Source organism: Equus caballus, chromosome 3 (genome assembly GCF_041296265.1).
Source record: "Equus caballus isolate H_3958 breed thoroughbred chromosome 3, TB-T2T, whole genome shotgun sequence".
NCBI classification, from domain to species: Eukaryota; Metazoa; Chordata; class Mammalia; order Perissodactyla; family Equidae; genus Equus; species Equus caballus.
In genome coordinates, this window is record NC_091686.1 from 86,189,797 (window position 1) to 86,209,556 (window position 19,760).

Genomic DNA, 19,760 nt, shown 5'->3' on the forward strand with positions numbered 1-19,760 from the left:
GAGCCTTTGTAATTTTATTTTTCTCCTTTTGGCTTGCTTAGTCTTATTGTGTATCTTGATAGATTTTTATCTTTCACATTTCTGGTAAATGGTGATTATTAGGAAGTGGAACCAATTGTGTATAAAAAAATGTAAAAGACATTTAATGGGGAATGTGTTTCCCAAGGCCCATTGTTTACCACAAAAAGGAAACCACTGACTTCTTGTTACATCAGTGAAGATATAATTATTTTGTGAACACAGTACTCCTTTTGTGAGTAACATTTTTCATACTGTGATCAAAAGAAATTATTTATGAAAACAGTAAGTTAATGCGAAATGTAGACTTTGTTACAAGTGGGGATTTATTTAGTGAGAGCCCTTAAAAAAATCTGATTTCTTGGGGCAGGTCCCATGACTGAGTGATTAAAGTTCTGTGTACTCTCCTTCAGCTGCCTAGGTTCACAGGTTCGGATCCTGGGTATGGACCTACTCCACTCAACAGCCATGCTGTGGAGGCATCCCACATATGAAATAGAGGAAGAGTGGCACAGATACTAGCTCAGGGCAAATCTTCCTCACCAAAAAAAAGTATATATATATATATATATATATATATATATATATATATATATATATGATTTCTCTCCCTAACCTTTTAAAGTCTTTTAATTGTGGAGATATTTGCCATAATTTAAATTATGAAAAAATATAGGTTAAGCAGGTTAGAAGCTAGGTATTTAGTTATTTTGTAATGTCTTAAAAAGTTTTAACTAATTTTAAGGGAGAAAATGTCGCAATACAGGATGGTGTGAATATTTACATTCATTCTGAAGCAGAAGAAGGAAATCCATATTACTGTAAATGTAGCTAATATTATAGTGAGAATATATTTAAAGTGTAAGTGGACTATATACCACAACTTAGTATCTCCCTTCCCACTGTAAATCCATGATTAGTAGAAAACTCCTCAGGTGAAGTTTGATTAAAAACAACAAAATCTGTAGACAATGAGGGTGTTATAGTAAATTTAGACTCACCAGAGACCAGTCTTCCTGAACCCTTGGACTTCTCGGTTGGAATTTTATCCTCTACCTTTGTCCTCCAATACCTCCCACTTCCCATCTCTGCTTAAAAAAAGAAGAAAAAAAAATCTCTGAATATATCTTTGGTAGTTAATGGAGTCTCCAAATTTCCGAGTATCTAACAAATGTATCTATGGACTGAAATCTTAGAAAAGCTAGGGATTCTAAGATATTTAGATTCAAGGCTATGTTGTATCATAGATAGAACTTTGTTGTATAAATGTGACCATTCCACTACTGTAGAGATTCTCAACCTTTTTTTTGATCTACATATAATTTGCACATAAGGAAATAAATGGATGTATGTCAGATAGTGGTAATTTCTATGCAAACAAGATGAAAATAGGCTCGTGACATGAGAGGCCTGCTTGATACTGAGTGGCTCTGAACCTCCTTTTTATCATTTACCAGTTGGAAGTAGTAAAAACCTACCTCCTTCAAATTGGGTGGACTTAAGTGTGTGAAATGCACCTAGCAGAATACCTGGCATCATACCGGATTATCAAGTCTATTATTCTCCTTTTCTCTTTTTTTTTTTGTAATTGAGCCATCCAAATCTGTGGAGTAGTGCCATACGATATAGAGTATATTTAAACCAGGAGTTTGAACTAGAGTATTTTTAGCCCATGTCCTTTATGTGGTTTTGAAGTTCTTGTTGAAAAATTGAATAACACGAATGAACCTTGAGGACATCATGCTTTTAGTGAAGTAAGCCAGTCACAAAAGGACAAATACTGTATGATTCCACTTAGATGAGTATCTAGAGCAGTCAAACTCATAGAAACAGAAAGTAGACTGCTTGTGGCCAGGGGATGGGGGAAGGCGAGTGGGAAGTTGTTGTTAATGAGTACAGAGTTTCAGTTTTGCACGATGGAAAGAGTTCTGGAGATGGATGAGGGTGATGGTTGCAAGATAGTGTGAATGTACTTAATGCCACTGAGCTGTACACTTAAAAATGGTACGTTATCTGTATTTTACCACAATTTTTAAAAGAAGTGAATGATAGAACTAACCTATTTTTGTAAAGCTTGCCTTCCCTCTCCTCGTTTGGTAGATGTTAGTGAATCAAGCTGTTCTTGGTTAAATCATGAAATAGTGGGTTGCTGTTCTTGCATCACGAATCTGTGTGAGAGTGCCATAAAGTGAAAACTTTATCAGAAATTTTCATCATCTTAATTTCCAGAGATTTCAAGCCTTAAACTGTTGCTTTTAGAGCAAAGAGTACAGTGTGGCCGGAAAAGACTTTTTTTGGTTTTGTATGTCAATTTAGAAAATATTTTATTGAGTGCTCATTGTGTTGCATGAGCAACAGTAACATTTGCTGAGTGATATCTGCTGGCTATTGTTCTAAGATTATACTTGATAATACTTCTAATACTTGCAACACTTTATAATCCTTGTAAAATGACCCTTGAAGGTGTTACAGTTGAGAAACTCCAGTCTCTGAGTTGGTAAGTGATTTTCTACTTTGAAAATGATTATAGGGTTTCAGTGCGTAGAAATGAAGGGAGGACATTCTAGGTGGAAGAAAGATCTATGTGTAGGAATGAATGGGGTGTGTTTCACAGAGCCTGACTGTGGTCTGGAGAACATTAGGGAGATGGGCTAGCAGTTTATTTTCTCCTCTTAGGACCTTGACTCTCAGGCTATTGAATTTCTGGACTTTGTAGGCAGTGGGAGTACCACTGAATTACCAAGCCAGCAGTTTTGTGATGAGTGTTGTGCGTTAGGAAGGTGCATTTGGCAGCAATATCTGAGGTGCATCGGAGTAGTGAGAGAGGAGAAGTTAGGGACAAGTTAGAATGACCACTTGGAATTCTTTCGAAGTCATTAGGAAGACTATTTTAGTGTTCCAGTGGTTGGGATCAGAGTCCAAATGACTGGCAATGGAGGGTAAGTTGGTAGGTGAGAAAAGTAGAGGCCCAAATGTGTGGTAATAGGAAGTAAAAAAAGGAGTCTGTGGAGCATGAGTGTAAGATTTTGGGGGGGGGGGTGCTTAATGGTCATCTGAATACATGGGTCAGGTGTAGGTTTAGCTTTGATCAGGAGGATTTGGAGAGCCTAAGAGCACAGGAAAAGGGACTTTAGCAGCTTGAATTGAATTTGAAGAGTTTACATTAGGCATCCTCTTTCACTTTAAGAAACAAAGTATCTGTAGAGAAGACAGAACCTAGTGGGCCTGGGCCTTGAAGGGTGGAGAAATTTCAACCTCTGTAAGAGGGAACTCGCTAGAGTCCACTGTCACTCTTTAGAGCATGAGCTAGAATCACAATGGTGTTCTTTTGTTAGTCTTTTACACAAATAACTTATGTAGAGTAGAATCTCTCTCTTACACAATAGTGGTTGTATAACCAACCGGTGGTTGGGTTGGTTAAACAGAAAATTTGTTTAAAATGAGGAATCATAAGAAAGATACATACTTTAAATATTTTATAATTGTTAACTATATAAATGATTATACTTCATCCATCTTGATGTATAGCTGAGGCCTTCTCTTGAGGACATTTTTAAAGTGACTTGCCTTTTTCAAATTGTACAGCTTGATTTTCAGAGACAAAGCATGTTCTTTTTGTGCTCATATTTTTTATGTAATATTTTACTAAATTACATAATTATAGTAAATACAACTGGCATAAACAGATTTTGGAACAAATATAATTTGCTCTTGGTAGGCATGCAACTCAGTTGTTGGGAGAAAAATGAGATGGTGTACCAGAGAGGCCTCCCCACTCCCTGAAAAAGAAACTGAAGCTGGGAAGTTGTGGCTTGTCCAGGGTCTTAGGATTGGCAAGAGTCTGGTTTTATCTTTGAATCCAATGCTTTTCCCATTATATAGTGTTGCAAGGTGATAAGGACTAAGAAGTGAAATATTAGTTAGCGGTGAAGAAGTTACAGACTATAGGGTTTTTTTTAGTATAGCAGCTTTGCTGAGATATAATTCATATACCATGCAAATCACCAGATTAAAATGTACAATTCAGGGTTTTTGTATGTTCACAGAATTGTGTAACCATTATCACAACTGATTTTAAAACGTTTTCATCATTGCCAAAAGAAAACCTGTATCCGTTAGCAGACACTCCCTATCTTCTCCCTCCTGGCCCTAGGCAACCACTAATCTATTTTATCTCTATTTGTCTATTTTAGACATTTCATATAAATGGAATCATGTAATAGGTGGCCTTTTGTGACTGCTTTCCTTCATTTAGCATAATGTTTTTAAGATTCATCTATGTTGTAATATGTATCAGTACTTCATTCCTTTTTAAGGCAGAACAATATTCTGTTGGGTGAATATACTACTTTGATTTATCCATTCATCAGTTGATGACATTTGTGTCATTTCTGCCTTTTGGCTATTACAAATAACGCTACTACGAATATTTGCATATGTATTTTTCATGGATGCATTTTTTTGTTTCTCTTGGTGTGTCCCTGGGAGTAGAATGTCTGAGTCATGTTTAACTTTTGAGGAACTATTTTCCGACATGCCTGTACCATTTTATATTCTCACCAGCAGTGTGTGAGTGTTCCAACTGTACACTTGCCAATACTTATCTTTTTGGTTATAGCCATCCTAGTAGGTATATATATGTTTTTAAAGTGATTTTATTTTTCTGACTATAACAGTAATAAATGCTCTTTGGAGATATTTTGGAAAATATAGAAAAGAATAAAAGAATAAAAATCACTTATTTTAAATCACTATTTAGAAATAATATTTAGTGTTTTTTCCTCCACATTTTAATGTAATTTAAAAAGTATGGCCAAAATTATATGTGATTGAGTCTTGCCTTTTTTAACATTGTTTCCTCATGTTATTTTTGGAAATCACATTTTAGTTTTATCCTATCAGAGAATGTCTCTTCTGTTCTTCTTGCTTTTGTGTTCTTTTATTTATTTAATTTTAAATTTCTTTAATTTTTTTTTACAATTATTTCAGAGGAACCCAGGGACAGAGTGGGGATAAATATTTGTGGTTAATCCACCACGTTTAACTGGAAATGACTTCTCGGTTAACTGCAGCATAGTATTCCATCTGCTGAGTACATCATAGTTTAGTTAATTTTGGACATTTAGATTTCTTACAATTTTTCATTATAAATAATGTACAAAACATTTGTATATAAAGTTATGTCTGCATTTTGAGTTCTCAGAAGTGTAGTTGCTGAGTCAGTAGCTATGAACATTTTAAAGATTTTTGTTATGTATTCACAAATTGCTTTCCAGAATGGTTGACAAATTTATATTTTCTCTAGAAATGTATATTTATGCGTTTCTTACTGTACCTTCACTAGCAATGAGTAAATGGATAACAGTTCACTTTTAAGATCACCAGAGCAGGGATTTTTCAGTTTTGTTCACAGATGCATATAGTGCTGGTGCATAGCAGGCACTCAGTATATATTGAATTGCTACCAGTAGCAAAGAGAAGGGTTTTTCTGAAGGATAAGAAAATAACTTATCATTTGATTTTTCAGGAAAGTAATGTGTTATACTGATCATATAACAGCTCAAATTTTTATGAATAAGGGATGAAAGAGTAAGAATCAAGTATTTAGGGGACTTGTTTTAAATTTAATTTTGTTTGAACATTTACATGTTTTAGAAGTCAAAATGACAGACGGAGAAGTCTTAGTGCCTATCCCTGGTTCCTTACTGTCCTTTATAGGTAACCATTTTAACCAATTTCTTATGTATCTATACAGTGCATTTTTTTAACAAATAAGGATAGATATTCTTACTTCCCTCCCCCCTTCCCTTTTTTAAACACAGAATATAGCATACTGTGTATATAAATTCTGTATCTTGCTTGTTTAATATATTCTGACCTTTTTTTTTTTTGCCTCCCGATGTGGCTTGGGCTTTCTCACAGCATGGTGGCTGAGTTCTTTTTCTGGCCTTTTCATAGAAGCACAGAGGGTGCTTCCTTATTCATTTTTACAGCTGCATGGTGTTCCTTCTTACGGATGTCTCATAGGTATTTTTATTTGTCCTCGGGTTATTTTCAGTGTTTCACTTTTATAAATAATCCCATAATAATCATACTGTACACTTTATTTTGTGAGTATGGAATTATATCTGTAGGAGAATGTCCCAGAAGAAGGATTGTTGGGTCAAAGGATAGATACATTCCTAATTTTGTAGGTATTGGCACTGCCACCAGCGACAGAGAGTTCACTTCTTTCTTGGGGTACCTTTGAAAGAAAGGTAGTTCTAGGGTCATTACCCCAAGTCCCATAATGTTTATGTCCTCAAATACTGTGCAAGCACTCTTATGATGATGGCCCTTCTGTCATCAAAAAACAGGTAATTATTTTCAGACGGTGAAGAAATTTATAATATACCTGAGAAAGATGTTATGGGTGGCGAAAAAGTATTTAAATTAGGACCTTTAAAAGAGTTATTCTCATTTTCTTGTTTTCTCTCTCCAGATAGCTTCTTTTCCTGTTAAAAAATTGCTGAAATTTTTTGATAAGTAAGTTCTTGGCCAGATTCTTCCTTATAAAAACTAATCAATAATGATACATGATATATGAAAACTGCTAAATTTTGGGTTTAAACATGGCTATTACTATTAACCAACCATATTTCTTTCTTTCCTCTCTCTTTTTGTCTTCCAGCCTTTGACATTCCATATTCTGCTTTGTACATGGTGAATGCCTACTGCTGTGCACCGGTGTGCCCACTTGTGTGCCTATAAAGTACAAGCTCCCGATTGAAAAAGCTTCTAGATGGATCCTTTCCAAATTTGGTGTCTTTTCTACAAACTCTGTGCCTCAACAACCGTTTCTAAGTGGTAAGAATATGTACCTTTTTTTTTTAAGAATAATAGAAATTTGTAACACAATTTTTGTTTAGATTGCCTTCCCCTTTTTTGTGTCTTCTTCTCTTTTTACATATGAGTGATATCTGCACTTTTTTTTTTGGTTAATATTTTAAAAATCTCTTCTAAAAATAGCAGTAACATCAGGTTTGTGGAAGCTTCAAAATGTTCTTTCCATATTATATTCTGGGTGGAGTATAATATGTAATATTTATAGAGAATAAATATAGAAATGTATAAACATCTTTATGTATGTGTACTTTGTGTACTCTATAATCCTTTATTGTAAGGCTGAGGTAGTTTATCCTGTTTTTTCCTGTCTATTTAGGTATTTGGAGTCCCCTGGGTCCAGAACATCTTCTTACTTCATAGCAATTGTAAATTATGTACGCATTTATGGAAATGATGAGAGAAGTGTATAATGCCAGCTCTTCTTTTTATAGCATGGCACTATGTGTGCCTTTTCATGTTCTAACATTTTTTGGAAGCATAGGTGCTAGTTAGCCAACACATTTTCTGAACATCTCTGAGATTTACTCAGAACATATTTTGGGGAGGGGACCGAGGGAGACAGAAGAGTAAAATTGAGCGGAACAAGTTGCTGCTATAGGAGACCTTTAAAATAAAATTACTGAAGTAGGCTCATTTTGAGTGCCAGTCAACAAATATTTACCAAATGCTTGCTATTTATGAGTGAAAATATATAATGACATTTAGCATTGAAAAGAAGTGAGTCACGAGATGGAAACCAAGGTGTTAGATGAGAGTGCGAGGCAGGGAGGTTGGGGGAAGAACGGGGTACACTTTAACTTGAGTTCTGTTCATTAACTGCGTAATGTTCTTGGGTGCAAGTTAATTAGCCTTGGTGCACCTTGGTTTTCTCTATGAAATGAGTGAATTAAACTAAATGATTTATAAGGTTTTTTTGGTGCTTTCATACACCCAGCACTTTATGATTGTAATGAACAAATTGATTTTTGTTTTTTTGAGGATACCTTTTCTTCCCTAATCTATCCGATAGAGATATTTTTAGACTATTTTCTTTGAGTTATGGGGTTAGAATAACGTCCTCACTATTAGAACATTTTTCAATTAATTGTTTTCTTTTGAAGTTGATGTCTTTTATTCTTTTCTCTCTACATTTTTATCCTCTGTTGACCTCTAGAATTTTTCTTCATTTGATTCAGATGCTCCCCTTCTGTCTCTTATATTAGTGGCTCTCATCGTGCTTCCTTGACCTGACTGACATCCATCATTTTCACCTTAGTCATTTTCCAGGGTTACTAAATTGTAAACTAGTGGTTCCAATCCTGGGACCCTTTTAAAAAATACGGATATCTTCTGAAATGATCCTGGGACAGAGGTGTGATTCTTGGCAGGTGGCCGGAAGCAGTTAGTAAACCAGCATTAGTTTAGCAGGACTGGAGCCCCAAACTTCTGTGCACTTTTCATACCCCATCACTTATCATCACCTGGAACACTTCCACTTCTGAGGTCTTGAAAAGTTCCCTCTCGTGATCATAACCCTCTATCATGTCACGCTTTCTGAGTCTGTTCTTTGTCTTTGTTATGACTTGTACTTTCTTGGCATTTCCATGCTTTTCTAATCAAGTTAGCTATTTCCTAGCCTCATTGGCGTTTTGCTCACCCAAGCCCCATGATCATACTTGCAGCAGCATCTTACGTTCTCTTGCCCTTTTCCTCCTGAGGAATCTGTTTTACCAAATCCCGTACCTAAGTTAATTTGCCATATATAGTCTTTTTTCCTAGTTCTCACTGCTCAATGCAGTTGGAAAAGGTCACTTAACTAAGTTTGGAATCTATTCAGCAATCATTTGCTTGGTCTCTAAACTGGTTCTTTTCAAACTTGGCTTTTTACCCTTCCGTAGAAGACCCTACCCTTGTCACTGTCATGTTGCTTCTTTGGGGTTATCTAGCATACTTCTTGACCTGTTCTTCTTCATACTCCAGATTTTTTCTTGTGTCTGAAGAAGAAATGTTTTGCCTAATTTTAAGGTTTTACTTATGAAAAATTTAAAACATATGTAAAAGTAAACAGATTATTATAATCCCCTTGTAGTCATCACTCAGGTTCAGTAATTATCAAATCATGGCCAAATTATTTATTTCCTGCTGACTTCCCTCCCACTCTTGTATTATTTTAAAGGAAATCCTAGACATCATATAATTTATTTGTATTTCACTACGTATCCTTAAAGTATAAGACTTTCTTTTTAAAAAATATAACCACAAAACCATTATCCCCCTTAAAAACGCAGCAACAAGGAGCCGGTCCCATGGTGTAGTGGTTAAGTTTGGCATGCTCTGCTTTGGTGGCCCAGGTTCGTGCATTCAGATCCCAGGCGTGGGATCCTACACCACCTGTCAGCCATGCTGTGGCAGCAACCCACATAGAAAGTGGAGGAAGATTGGCATAGATATTATCTCAGAGCTAGTCTTCCTCAAGCAAAAAAAGAGGAAGATTGGCAACAGATGTTAGCTCAGGGCTAATCTTCCTCGGCAAAAAAACAAAACAAATCGAACAACAAAATCAGCAAGACTTCCAATGTAATCAAATATCCAGTCAGTGTTAATTTTAATTCTTTCATACATTTTAAAAACAATTGACCTGATTGGGTCACCTGCCTCCCATTGCAATTGGTTGATTTTTCTCTTAAGGTTGTGTGGTGTCTCATCCCTGTCCCAATGCCTCCTCCACATCTTTGTCTTTAAAATTTATTTGTTGAACAAATTGGGCCTTTGTCCTGTTGATGTGGATGTTCCTGAGTACATTCCTGTGAAGCGATTAAACGTCATACTCATCTGTCCTTTTTATCTCCTATTAATTGGCGTTTGGATTTAGAGACTTGCTCAGATTCAGGTTTGATTTCTTTTGGAAAGTGTCTGTCTTTTGGCAGGTGTCTGTCTGGTGCAGACAGTGTCTCTATTTTCTTGCTAATTTGTTGCCATTTGTACTCAATGCTTTAGATCGGGTTGGCAATGATTTTCTGTAAGGGGGCAGATAGTGTATGTTTCAGGGTCCATGGGCCGTTTTGTCTCCTCTGCTGCAACTACTAAACTGATGTTGTAATGAGAAAGCAGCCAGAGGCAAAATGTAAATGCATGGACATGACTGTATTCCAATAAAACTTTATTTACAGAAACAGATGATAGAGGGGCTGGCCCAGTGGCGCAGTGGTTAAGTTTGCACGTTTTGATTTGGTGGCCTGTGGTTTGCCGGTTCACATCCCGGGTGCAGACATGGCACCGCTTGTCAAGAGGAAGATGGGCACAGATGTTAGCTCAGGGCCAGTTTTCCTCAGCAAAAATAGGGGGATTGGCAGCAGATGTTAGCTCAGGGCTAATCTTCCTCAAAAAAAAATTTTTTTAAATAAGGATTAAAAAAAAGTAGACGGTAGACTCTGCTTTAGGTCTGTTAATCGTTAGAGGTTGGAGAATAGTGATAGTTAATACTATAACTTTACTGTTCATTTATTAGTTAGAATATTCTGTAAAGAGAAACTGTTCCTTATGTACTGTTTGTTACTTAGTAGTAAGGTTTGTATAGGAAAGGTTGGATAAAAGCTTGATAGTTTCCCTTGGCTTACTAATTTTAAAATAGCGAGTTGGTTGTATTAGGCTTCTCCCCTTCTCTCCTGGATTCATTATGGACTCTTAAATTTAAACATATTGGGTGTTTTTAAAAAATTGATTGTAGTTATTATCCTTACTGATGCTTAAATTAATCTTTGGCCAGTACGAACCTTTTAAAGTTGCTTACTGAGTTATTTTGACGTGTCTCTAGTAGTTTTTGATAGCTTCTTGATTATCTGGTATGACAGGCAGTTCCAGGCTCATCATGTACATTGCCTCCCCACACCTGGTATTAGCAAGTTCTCAAGGGAGCCCCAATTCCTTACTGGGGAATGGAACTTCAAAGCTACAATCCGAGCTCTAGGGCTTCTTGTTGATAACGGACTTATCATGTTTCTAGGCCTTTTTAGTACTCAGAACTAGGAAAAGAAAATTTTTTTTCTACTTTTTCTTCCCAAACCTCCCCAGTACATAGTACATATGCAAATATTTTATTTGTGGGTCCTTCCAGTTGTGCTCTGTGGGACGCTGACTCAGCATGGCCTGATGAGCAGTGCCACGTCCGCACCCAGGATCTGAACCAGTGAAACCCTGGGCCACTAAAGTAGAGTGCGTGAACTTGACCAGTCGGCCACGGGGCTGGCCCCAGAAAAAATATTTTTAAAGATACGTACCTCATGAGTTCATACTAATACTTCTAGTTCAGTTTCAGCACCACCAGATTTTTACTTAATCTTTTTTATTTTACATCTGTATCTTTTTCTCAGCTGAGAATCCTGGTTCTCAGTGACACTAGAAATAATACAATTAAAACATTACGTAATTACTCATTTATAGCACCCCATTATACACATAGCAATTTCAGAATAGCAATACCAACATTATAGTTTTGTCTCTTTCTGCCTTCTTTTGCTCAATATTATGTCTGTGAGATTTATCCATGTTGTTTTATGAAACAGTGGAGTTTTTTTGCTTGCTGCGTAGTATTGCATTGTGTGAAATACAATAATTTATTTATCCATTCTCCAGTTGATGGATATTTGAGTTGTTTCTAGTTTGGGACTTTTATGAATAAAGTTGCTATGAACACTCTTGTATATGTCTTTTGTTGGACATTGTGCTGGGTTCTTTTTGGACATATACCCAGCAATGGAATCTGCAATTCTGTTTTGGACTTAGGGCACGCCCCCCTAGGAATGTTTAGTTAAACACTGTGTGTGTTAGTTATCTATTGATGTGTAACAAATCACCCCAAAACTTAGTGGCTTAATACAGCAAACATTATTATCTCGCAGTTGCTATGGGTCAGTTTCTGTGGGGTGCATCTTAACTCCAGCTCAGGATTGGTCATAAGGCTGCAATCTAGGTGTCAGCTGGTGCCATATTCGTCCCAAGGCTCAGTTAAAGGGGGCACAAAGGAGCCTTCTGGAGTGCTTTCAAGCAGATTCCTGTGATTCTTGACAGGTCCTAGGTCCTTTCTGGCTGTTGGCCAGAGACCAGTTCCTTGGGCCTCTCCACAGGGCAGCTAACAACATGGCAGCTGGTTGTTGGCTTGGAGCAAGGGAGAAAGGGTATCCAAGATGGAAGCCATGGCCTTTTTGTAACCTCTTCTTAGAGTGACAACCCATCATATATGCTGCATTCTTTTTTGTTTAATTATTGTGGTAAAATATACATAACAAAATTTACCACTTTGACCATTTTTAGGTATATAGACGATTGGCATTAAGTAAATTCACATTGTCGTGCGATCATCACCACCATCAATCTCCAGAACTTTTTCCATCTTTCTATACTGAAACACTATACCCATTAAACAACAACTCCCCATTCCCCTCTTCCCCCAGCCCTTGGCATCCACCATTCTACTTTCTGTCTCTGAGTTTGACCACTCTACACACTTCCTAAGTGGAGTCATAGAGTATTTGGCCGTTTGTGACTGGCTGATTTCACTCAGCAGAATGTCTTTAAGATTCATCCAAGTTATAGCGTGCATCAGAATTTCATTCCTTTTTAAGGTTGAATGATATTCCACTGTGTGTATCTACCACATTTTGTTTATCCATTCATCCATCGATGGACGTTTGTTTTCTCCTTTTGGCCGTTGTGGATAACTCTGCTGTAAACCTTGATGTTCTGCCGCATTCTATTCTTAGAAGCAAGTCTCTAAATTGAGTCCATGATGAAGAGGAAATAATTACATAAGGGTGTGAATACCAGGAGGTGGGGATCGTTGGGCCCTCACAGAGGCCACCTACCATGCCACACTGTTTAAGTCAGTCTTAATTTTTCTCTGTATAGTTATGCTACCAACTGGATATACGTTTAAGTTCATTTATTTTATTTTTGATATTTAATAACTGTTGTAGAATGTAATTTTGTTTTATAATCATGTGTAATAGTTTCATGGTTCCAAAGTCAAATCACAAAACAAAGTTTATTTAAAGGACTCTAGCTTCTATCTGTTTTCTCTATCCTTTACTCTTCTTCCCCTTCTAAGGGGAATAACAATTTGCGAAAAACTTCAGTTTATTCTTATCTATTTTTTTAATATAAGGCTATATATTCTTATCCCTCTGTTCTTAAGTAAATGATAGAGTACTATATACTTTGCTTTTTTTCACTTACTATATCCTGGAGATCACTTCTTAGTAGTATATTATTCATTCATTTTTATAGCTACATAATATTCCATTGAATGAATGTACCATAGTTTATTTAAACAGTTCCCAGTTGATGGACCTTTGGATTGTTTCTAATTTTTTGTATGTAAATAGCACTGCAATGAAAAACCCTGTTCATATATATGTCTTTTTATATTTTGTTATTGTATATTTGGGACAGATTCCTAGATGAGGAATTATAGTTTCAAAGGGTAAATGAGTATGCAATTTTACTAGATATTGCCAAATTTATCCCCTAAGAATTATGTGTACATTTTTGTGTTTCTATCAGTAACATATGAAAGTGCCTATTTGTTTATACATAACCTTGTCAACAGAATATTTTGTCAAACTTTTGTCTTGTTTTGCCAAATGGAATCTCATCATAGTGTTAATTCCCATCTCTCATTATGAATGAGATAGAATATCTTTTTATATGATTGAGACATTTGCATTTCTTTTCCTGTTACCTGTCCATTTTTTTAGCCCTCTTTTCTGTGGATTTGTTGGTATTTTCTATTTTATAAGCTGTGTACCTATATCAACCTTTTGTCTATTTGTTTTCTTCTTCCTGCCAGTTAAAGAGTGGTATTGTCTAATCTGCTTTTAGTTTGCTTTATTTTGCTTATCATCCCTTTCCATTAATGTTACATTTATTCTTCTCGCTAAGTGATATATTCAGTATAGGCATACCTTGGAGATATTGTGGGTTTGGTTTGAGACCACCACAATAAAGTGAGTCATGAAAATTTTTTGGTTTCCCGATGCTTATAAAAGTTATGTTTAGGGCCAGCCCCGGTGGCCTAGTGGTTAAGCTTCATGTGCCCTGCTTCAGTGGCCTGGGTTTGGTTCCTGGGCGCAGACCTACACCACTCGTCTATCGTTGGTCATGCTGTGGTGGCAACTCACATACAAAAAGAGGACGATTGGCAGTGGATGTTAGCTCAGGGCAAATCTTCCTCAGCCAAAAAAAAAAAAGTTATGTTTACACCATAATGTAGTCTATTAAGTGTGCAATAGCATTATGTCTAAAAAAATATATACATACCCTAATTAAGAGATAGTTTATTGCTAAAAAACGCTAACCATCATCTGAGCTTTCCCTGAATTGTAATCTTTTTGCTGGTGGAGGGTATTGCCTTGATGTTGATAGCAGCTGACTGATCAGAGTGGTGGTTGCTGAAGATTGAAGTGACTGTGGCAATTTCTTAAAATAAGACAACAGTGAAGTTTGCCACATTGATTGACTCCTCCTTTTACAAATGATTTCTCTGTAGCGTGCGATGCTGTTTGAAAGCATCTTACCCACAGTAGAACTCCTTTCAGAATTGGAGTCAATCCTCTCAAACCCTGCTGCTGCTTCATCAACTACGTTTATGTAACATCCTTAATTCCTTGTTGTTATTTCCACAGTCTTCACAACATCTTCACCAGGAGTAGATTCTATCTCAAGAAGTCACTTTCTTTGCTCATCCACAAGAAGCAATTTCTTATCCATTAAAGTTTTATCATGAGATGGCAGCAATTCAGTCCCATGTTCAGACTCCACTTTTAATTCTAGTTCTCTTGCTATTTCTGCCACATCTGCAGTTACTTCCTCCACTGAAATCTTGAACTCCTCAAAGTCATCTGTGAAAGTTGGAATCAACTTCTTCTAAACTCCTGTTAATGTTGATGTTTCGACCTCTTCCCATGAATCACAAATGCTCTTTTTTTTGTTTTTTAAATATTTTATTTTTCCTTTTTCTCCCCAAAGCCCCCCGGTACATAGTTGTGTATTTTTAGTTGTAGGTCCTTCTAGTTGTGGCATGTGGGATGCCTCCTCAGCATGGCTCGATGAGCAGTGCCATGTCTGTGCCCAGGATTCGAACTGGGGAAAACCTAGGCCACTGAAGCAGTGCGCATAAACTTAACTACTCGGCCACGGGGCTGGCTCCTCACAAATGTTCTTAATGGCATCTAAAATGGTGAATCCTTTCTACAAGGTTTTTATTTTTATTTTTTATTTATTTTGAGGAAGATTAGCCCTGAGCTAACTACTGCCAATCCTCCTCTTTTGGCTGAGGAAGACTGGCCCTGAGCTAACATCCATGCCCATCTTCCTCTACTTTATACGTGGGATGCCTGCCACAGCATGACTTTTTGCCAAGCAGTGCCATGTCCGTACCCGGGATCTGAAGTGGTGAACCCTGGGCCGCCGAGAAGTGGAATGTGCAAACTTAACTGCTGTGCCACCAGGCTGGCTCCTAGAAGGTTTTTAATTTACTTTGCACAGATCCATCAGAAGAATCAGCATCTGTGGCAGCTATAGCCTTATAAAATGTATTTCTTAAATAATAGAACTTGAAAGTCGAAATTACTCCTTGATCTATGGGCTGCAGACTGGATGTTGTGTTAGCAGGCATGAAAACAACATTAGTCTCATTGTACATCTCCATCAAAGCTCTTGGGTGATAAGGTGCATTGTCAATGAGCAGTAGTATTTCAAAAGGAATCTTTTTTTGAGTCGTAGGTCTCAACAATGGTTTTAAAATATTTAGTCAACTATGTAGTTAACAGATGCGCTGTCATCCATGCTTTCTTGTTCCTTTTAGAGAGCTCTGGCAGAGTAGATTTAGCATAATTCTTAAGGGCCGTAGGATCTTTGGGGTGGTAAAAGAGCATTGACTTCAACTTAAAGTCGCCAGCTGCGTTAGCCCTTAATGGGAGAGTCAGCCTGTCCTTTGAAGCTTTGAAGCCAGGCATTGACTTCTCCTCTTCAGCTATGAAAGTCCTAGATGGCATCTTCTTCTTTTGTCTACCTTGAAAATCTGTTGTTTAGTGTAGCCACCTTCATTAATTATCTTAGCTAGATCTACTGGATAAACTGCTGTAGCTTCTACGTCAACACTGGCTGCTTCACCTTGCACTTTCATCTTATGGAAACGGCTTCTTTCTTAAACCTTATAAACCAACCTCTGCTACCTTCAGACTTTTCTTCTGCAGCTTCCTCACCTCTCTGTCTTCGTAGAATTGAGAAGAGTTAGGGCCTTGCTCTGCATTAGTTTTTGGCTTAAGGGAATGTTGTGGCTGGTTTGATCTTCCATTCAGACCACTAAAACTTTCTCTATATCAGTAATAAGGCTGGTTCACTTTCTTCTCATTTGTGTATTTACTAGAGTAGCACTTTGAATTTCCTTCAAGAACTTTTCCTTTGAATTCACAACTTGGCTAATTGTTTGGCACAAGAGGCCTAGTTTCAGCCTATCTCGACTTTTGACTTGCCTTCTTCACTGAGCTTCATTATTTCTAGTTTTTGATTTAAAGTGAGAGACGTGCAAGTCTTCCTTTCACTTGAACACTTAGAGGCCGTTGTAGGGTTGTTAACTGGCCTAATTTCAATATTGTTGTGTCTCAGGGAATAGCAAGGCCTAAGGAGAGGGAGAGAGACAGGGGAACAGCCTGTTGGTGGAATAGTCAGAACACACACAACATGTATCAATTAAATTCACTGTCTTATATGGGTGCGGTTCCTGGCGCCTCCAAACAATTACAATAGTAGCAGCTAAGATCACTAATCATAGATTGCCATAACAAATATAATGATAATGAAAAAGTTTGAAATATTGTGAGAATTGCCAAAATGTGACAGACACTCGAAGTGAGCAAATGCTGTTGGAAAAATGGTACTGATAGACTTGCTCGATTCGGGGTTGCCATAAACCTTCAATTTGTAAAAAAACACAATATCTACAAAACGCAATATCTGCAAAGCACAATAAAGTGAAGTGCAGTAAAATGTGGTATGCCTGTGTTTGATGACTGCGTTTCAAGAGAGAATTTGAAGATTGGGATACATGATTAGATTGGAGAGGTTAGGAATAGCCTCTTTGCGAAATTTGAACTGAGATTTGAAGGTCTTTTATGGTTAATGTGGTGAAAAAAAGCCGAGGTGCCAGTTTCCAGGTATAGGAAACTGTGTGTGGAAGGATCCTGAGTCAGGAAAGAAGTTGAACTTCTAGGAAATGAAAAGACCAGGGTTGCTGGCCGATAGGGAGAAGGGGTAGAGGGCCATGAGATGTGATCTGGCTTGCTTTGTAAAATGGTCACTCTGCCGTGGTGGGGAGAGTATGTTGGAAAGGGGTGTGTGTAGAAGTTGTTTAGGAGCCTGGTTAGAAGACTGAGAGAGTAATTGTGAAAGGGATGGTGCCACATTTGTTCAGTTGGAGGACTTTTTCAGTTCTACTTTAGCGCTTTGCTCATTCTTCCCATATTTCTATATCCACCCCACTAGTTCGGAAAGTTCTCTCTACTACTATGATGGATTTTTAAAAATTGGCCCCACTCTGTTTTAGTCTCTGTTTCCCATCCAATATGCTTCAAAAGATAGCTTTTAGAACTCTCAGGTCTATTTATATCACTTTCTTTCTCAAAAACTCATGGTGGCTCCCTGTGATGGTTAATTTCATGTGTCAAGCATTTAGCTCACTTGACTGGGCTAAACGATGCCCAGAGAGCTGGTAAAACATTATTTCTGGATCTGTCTGTGAGGGTGTTTCCAGAAGAGATTAGCATTAGAATCAGTAGACTGAAGAAGAACCACCCTCACCTGTGTGGGTGGGCATCATCCAATTGGTTGAGGATCCAGATAGGACAAAAAGATGGAGGAAGAGTGAATTTGCTCTCTCTCCTTGAGCCGGGACTTCCATCTTCTCCTGCCCTCAGACATTTGAGCTCCTGGTTCTGGGGCCTTTGGATTCCAAAACTTGGACTGGTAGCACCCTTCACCCTCTTTGGCCTTTGGACTGGGAGTTACACCATCTGCTCCCCTACTTCTCAGGCCTTCGGATTCCCACTGAATTACACCACTGGCTTTCATGGTTCTCCAGCTTGCACATGGCATATCGTAGGACTTCTCAGCCTCCATAATCATGTAAGCTAATTCCCATAATAAATCTCCTCTTGTATGTCTATTTACAGTCCTGTGTCACTTAATGATGGGGTATGTTCTGGGAAATGCATCATTATGGGATTTCTTTGTTGTGTGAACATCACAGATTGTACTGAGGGGGAGCAAAATTTGCCATCCAAAAATATGTCTCTTTAACGTGGTTATTATTTTAGGCTGATTATTTTTAAGGAACAAAAGGCTCAGAAAGTTTTTCTTGTTACCTCTCCCTTAACTGCCTAAAAAAGGAATTCCATTTGTTTCAGGAAGCGAGCTATCACCTTAGCATAACATGAACTGGGTGGTAGACAGGAGGAATCTAGAAAAACCTGTTTGTTGGGCTCCCTCTGTGTTCTTCTGTTTCTGTGTGGCCAAATACTTGTTTTCCAAGTACTTGCTCCTTTTGTGAATTGCCTTCCTTCCCTTTGAAGTCTTTCCCCAACCCCAACATCTTCTTTTGTCTTTAGCTGACGATGGTGTTTAAGGTGAGGGCTTTGGCCATTTTGACGAGTTACTTGGTTCTCCCATATACGAATGTTACTAAACTTTTGTTTGTTTTTCTCCGTTAATCTCTCTCATGTCAATTCAATTCTTAGACCAGCTGGAATAACCTATAAGAGTCGAGGAAAATTTCTTCCTTCCCTACAGTATGAGATGGTATAGCTAACTACACACCTAGGCTTTATGGTACTAATCTTAATGGAACCACCATTACATGTGTGGTTCATCATTGACTGAAACGTCGTTAACGTGGCACATGGATGTATATCTTAGTGGTTCTGTTTCTCTGTAGTCTCTGAACCCTGACTAATAGACTCCTTCATTGTGGAAAAGTGAAAGCCCACTTGAAATTGAAGCCTTTATTATTTTCCTTGAGCTTCATGGTCTGCTCCTCTGAGACTACTTTCTTTTAGGCAACCAGACTGATACTTTTTTTACCTCTTTTCTTTAGCTCATCTTCATCTTGTGTCATGACATCTCCACCTCCAGAATGCTGTTTCCTCTTTCTTTTTTCTTTTTCCTAAAGGCTCCACTCAAATCCTAACTATTCCCCTCTTCCTTCTTAAATCCTCACTATTCCCCTATTCCTTCTTAAATCCTCTCAGTTTGGTTGACTTTTAACCCACATACCCTATTTTCCTTTGTTGATGTGTTGGTTCTAGGATTCATCAGAGTCTGTGTTGTATTACTATATTCGTGTATTTGGAGTGCAAAGACTTGTGTATTTTTCGTTTTTGTAATTCATAGGAACTCGAGATATTTGTCGAATTGAATTGGATGAGATTAGGGAGCATTCCATGTGGTAGATACTCACTGGCAATCTCTTGTAAAAGAAACAAGTCTCAAGTACAATTTTGCGAGTATCTTGTATTGAACCTTCAGAGAGTGACCTCATTTAGAGGGGAATATCTTACTTGCCTTTTGAAACAGTCTGCAGTTCAGTGAACATCAAATAATACTTATACTCTCTACACTAGTTTGACAAAAATATGTTTTTATGGCAATATCAGAGAGTTCTTATGACTTACTGGGGGTAATGGCATGTTTAGAGTATTAAATACTCAGTTTCCATGATGGTGGAGAATGGGCAGTAAAATCATAAATATGCAGCATGTCTAAATGTACCTCTGCTTTTACCTGCGGTGTTTTGTGGACTAACTGTCTGCTTGGCTAACTTACCAGGC

General features: G+C 37.5%; 1 protein-coding gene across 12 annotated transcripts in view; it reads left to right on the forward strand.

Annotated features, from left to right (window-relative positions):
• FRYL (FRY like transcription coactivator) overlaps window positions 1-19,760 on the forward strand; it is a 245,305-nt gene that overhangs the window by 27,311 nt on the left and 198,234 nt on the right. For 8 of the 12 annotated variants that reach the window (XM_023638124.2, XM_070262481.1, XM_070262480.1 and 5 more), the window contains exon 2: window positions 6,689-6,864. The gene's annotated coding sequence lies outside the window, so the exon portion shown is untranslated. Of the gene's footprint in view, window positions 1-5,774; window positions 6,544-6,688; window positions 6,907-14,738; window positions 15,081-19,760 lie in introns of those variants that run through there. The other 4 variants (XM_023638125.2, XM_070262484.1, XM_070262487.1 and 1 more) reach the window with 2 other exon arrangements.